Raw genomic sequence first — 4,745 nt, 5'->3', positions numbered from 1 at the left:
AAATGAACATGTAAATCCATGCCCACTTGTATAATGCAGAAGTCTAGTCTAGGAACTAAGAATGTGTGGCCGCACGTATTATTGGACGACGATCTATTATGTAGCGTAGGAAGCTGCTGGGATATCTTCCAGCCACCGACCGCCGGCACCGGCCGATGGACAGACGGAAGCGAAGCTATGATCAGATCGGATATCGGGGGGAAATGCGGTTGTTTCATCAGAGCTGATGTGCCTGTACCGCTGTACGTACGCACGGCATTTTAGTTGGCAAGTTTGTACGGGCGTACGACTCTTCATCCTCACGCGTAAGGAAGTCCCGGGCTCAGGGCGCACGCACTACACGGCGCCGGTACTGATCCTCACGAGTCTTTTCTTTTTCGACAATGAGCGAATTTTACTGACTAAAAATGAAACATCAAATGAACCAATCTGTGGTTGGATGGTTAGAGGGACTATGGTATCCTCAGCCTATCAGGGTTCAAATCCTGATGCTCGTATTTATTTCTGGATTTATTTCAGGATTTCTGGCGATGCACATTCAGTGCGAGAAGACGTTCCCGTCGACAACGAGGCGCCTACGACGACTTCATACATCTCAAGATGATATGCCGGCTCAGTCTTTCGGAGGCGCTCTTCAAATTTTTTTTAAAACATCAAGGGTTAGAAAACACAATGAGCACACAATATATCTTTGCATGACTAAAATTCATACAACCAACAACAACATATACATACATAAAAAACAAGGCGACAATAAGGCAGTTATACTGAACCAAAGCCTATGCCTAAGGTGAGGAAAGAAACGGAAGTAATCACACTAACCATCTCATAACATCACAAGAACAATGATGAAGATTCTTCAGCAGCAACGCCTTGGAGGGTATGTCGCTCAAGCGCCGTCGCCGTCAGATCAGACCAGCAAAGGCCAGGTCCTGGATTTTCTTCTCGGAGCTCGAGACCGGCTACTTCAGAAGCACCACCAAAGCGAAGTCATCATGTACAGTCGTCATCATTTTTCGTGATCCCGGCAGCTACATGAGTAGCATGGTCTTCACGTGAGATGCCACGCAAGTGAAGATCATGCATGCACAAACAGGCGGTCAAGTTGCAACAAGTGATAGTCGCCATCAAAGGCTCGGAATAACAAAGATCACCGCCACACATGTGAACAAGATTAGCTAGGGAGGAAGGTCACTGACACCGCCAAAATTCCAATTCGTGACACTCTGGCAGACCGACACCATCCTCATCCTTGGTTGTCTTTGCCAGTGGCAGCAGAATTGGTAACGCATACTCGTCATTCGTCGGATCTAAAGGTCCATGACCCTCCGCCCCATTGCGAAAATCGCCTAGCAGTGCAAGACCACGATGCCATCCACGCACCTGAGCGGAGGGCCTCCTGGTTTGGACACAAAAGGTCGTTGCTGCAGCCCATGTATCTAAAGATGTGATCGCAACCACCAACGCTCGTCATCAGAGACCGTCAGCCTGGTCGGAAAGACCATCACTCTAGTACACCGCCATACCCTATGCCTCAAGTCATCGCTTGTAGATCCCATCTTGCCGATGAAGGTTACCAGAGCAAAGACCTCCCCACCACTGCCTTCATCGATCAGCGTCGGGACTTAGGACGACATTTGGACTCTAGTAGCGGCAAGGAAAGGGGGAGGACGAGAAGCTAGGAGGCAGTGGCTATGGAGAAGGGAGGAAGCGACAGATGTAGGTAAAACAAGCCCACCCTCCACAAGTCTTTCTTCTGGAGGGGATATTTTATTGCCTATTTTGTTTTTTATACTTTATATATTTGGGGTATCCACATGTACTATGTTTGAGGTTTGTTTTGTCGAAAATGTCATCATGCAATAAGATGTTGGTGGTAGACAATTACTTTTAGAATAAACTGATGACGCCAACTTCCCAAAATACAATTCTAAAAGTTCGAACAATCGATGCTCTCTTCTAGAGTCTTTGAGCCAAAATTTGTTTAAACATTTGTCTTTGTTTTCATAAGATCTTTGGAATGAACTTGAAGGAAATATGCCCTAGAGGCAATAATAAAGTTGTTATTTTATATTTCCTTATTCATGATAAATGTTTATTATTCATGCTAGAATTGTATTAACCGGAAACTTGATACATGTGTGAATACATAGACAAAACAATGTGTCCCTAGTATGCCTCTACTAGACTAGCTCGTTGATCGAAGATGGTTAAGTTTCCTAGCCATGGACATGAGTTGTCATTTGATAACGGGGTCACATCATTAGTAGAATGATGTGATGGACAAGACCCATCTGTTAGCTTCGCATAATGATCGTTCAATTTTATTGCTACTGCTTTCTTCGTGTGAAATATATATTCCTCCCACTATGAGATTATGCAACTCCCAGACACCGGAGGAATGCCGTGTGTGCTATCAAATGTCACAACATAACTGAGTGATTATAAAGATGCTCTACAGGTATCTCCGAAGGTGTTTGTTGGGTTGGCATAGATCAAGATTAGGATTTGTCACTCCGAGTATCCGATAGGTATCTCTGGGCCCTCTCAGTAATGCACATCATATGAAGCCTTACAAGCAATGTGACTAATGAGTTAGTTGCGGGATGATGCACTACGGAACGAGTAAAGAGACTTGCCGGTAACGAGATTGAACTAGGTATAAAGATACCGACGATCAAATCTCGGGCAAGTAACATACCGATGACAAAGGGAATAACATATGTTGACATTGCGCTTCGACCGATAAAAATCTTTGTAGAATATGTGGGAACCAATATGAGCATCCAGGTTCCGCTATTGGTTATTGATCAGAGAGGTATCTCGGTCATGTCTATATAGTTCTCGAACTCGTAGGGTCCGCACGCTTAACGTTCGATGACGATATGGATTATATGAGTTATGCGTTTTGATGACCGAAGGTTGTTTGGAGTCCCGGATGAGATCACGGACATGACGAGGAGTCTCAAAATGGTCAAGAGGTAAAGATTGATATATTGGACGATAGTATTCAGACACCAGAATGATTTCGGAAAGGTTCGGGTATTTTTTGGAGTACTAGGAGGTTACCGGACCCCCCCCCCCCCGGGGGAATTGTTGGGCCTACATGGGCCATAGGGTAGAGGGGAGGCATCCCATAAGGGGTGGCCGCGCCCCCCTCCCATGGGGAGTCCGAATTGGACTAGGGGAGGGGGCGCGTGCCCCTTTCCTTCTCCTCTTCCCTCTCCCTTCCTCTTTTCCCCCTCCATAGAAGGAAAAAAAGAGGGGGGCCGAATCCTACTAGGAGTGGAGTCCTAGTAGGACTCCCCCTCCTTGGCACGCCCCTTGTGGCCGTCCTCCTCCCCTCCTCCTTTATATACGGGGCCAGGGGGCACCCCAAAGCACATCAATTGTTTTAGCCGTGTGCGGTGGCCCCCTCCACCGTTTACTCCTTCGTTCATATTGTCGTAGTGCTTAGGCGAAGTCCTGCGCGAATCACTTCACCAACACCGTCATCACGCCGTCGTGCTGAGGAACTCATCGACTCCTTCGTGCCTCTACTGGCTCAAGAGTTCGCGGGACGTCATCGAGCTGAATGTGTGCAGAACTAGGAGCTGCCATACGTTCGGTACTTGATTGGTTGATTCGATAAGACGTTCGACTACATCAACCGCGTTAAGTTAACACTTCCGCTTTCGGTCTACGAGGGTATGTGGACACACTCTCCCCTCTCGTTGCTATGCATCTCCTAGATAGATCTTGCGTGAGCATAGGAATTGTTTTGAAATTGCATGCTATGTTTCCCAACAGTGGTATCTGAGCCAGGTATATGCGTAGATGATATGCACTAGTAGAACACAAAGAGTTGTGGGCGGTGATCGTCATACTGCTTACCACTAATGTCTTATTTTGATTCAGCGGTATTGTTGGACGAAGCGGCCCGGACCAACCTTACATGACCGCGTTCATGAGACCGGTTCCACCGACAGGCATGCAAGTAGTTTTGCATGAAGGTGGCTGGGGGGTTTCTGTTTCTCCAACTTTAGCTGAATCGAATTTGACTGCGGGCGGTCCTTGTGAAGGTTAAAACAACAAACTTCATAAATCACCATTGTGGTTTTTGTGCCGTACGTAAGTACGGTTCTGTTGGGGAACGTAGCATGCAATTTCAAAAAAAATCCTATGATCACGCAAGATCTATCTAGGAGATGCATAGCAACGAGAGGGGAGAGTGTGTCCATGTACCCTTGTAGACTGAAAGCGGAAGCGTTAGTTAACGCGGTTGACGTAGTTGAACGTCTTAACGATCCAACCGATCCAAGTACCGAACGTACGGCACCTCCGTGTTTAGCACACGTTTAGCTCGATGACGTCCCTCGAACTCTTGATCCAGTAGAGGGTCGAGGGAGAGTTCCGTCAGCACGACGGTGTGGCGACGGTGTTGATGATGTGATCCACGCAGGGCATCGCCTAAGCACTACGACACTATAACTAGAGCCATAAACTGTGGAGGGGAGAACCGCACACGACAAAGAACAAAGATCATCATGTGTCTTTGGAGTGCACCCTGCCCACGTATATAAAGGAGGAGAGGGAGGAGGCCGGCAGCCCAGAGGGGGCGCGCCAAGGGCGAGTCCAACTAGGATTCCCAATCCTAGTTGGTCTCCATTTCCTATTCCAAGAAGGGGAAAGAGGGAAGGAGAGGGACGGGGAGAGGGAAAGAGGGGGATGCGCCCCTCCCCCTTGTCCAATTCGGACTCCCTTGG

The sequence above is a fragment of the Triticum aestivum genome, chromosome 7B (assembly GCF_018294505.1).
Source record: "Triticum aestivum cultivar Chinese Spring chromosome 7B, IWGSC CS RefSeq v2.1, whole genome shotgun sequence".
Taxonomy (NCBI): domain Eukaryota; kingdom Viridiplantae; phylum Streptophyta; class Magnoliopsida; order Poales; family Poaceae; genus Triticum; species Triticum aestivum.
This window is presented reverse-complemented; position numbering follows the sequence as displayed.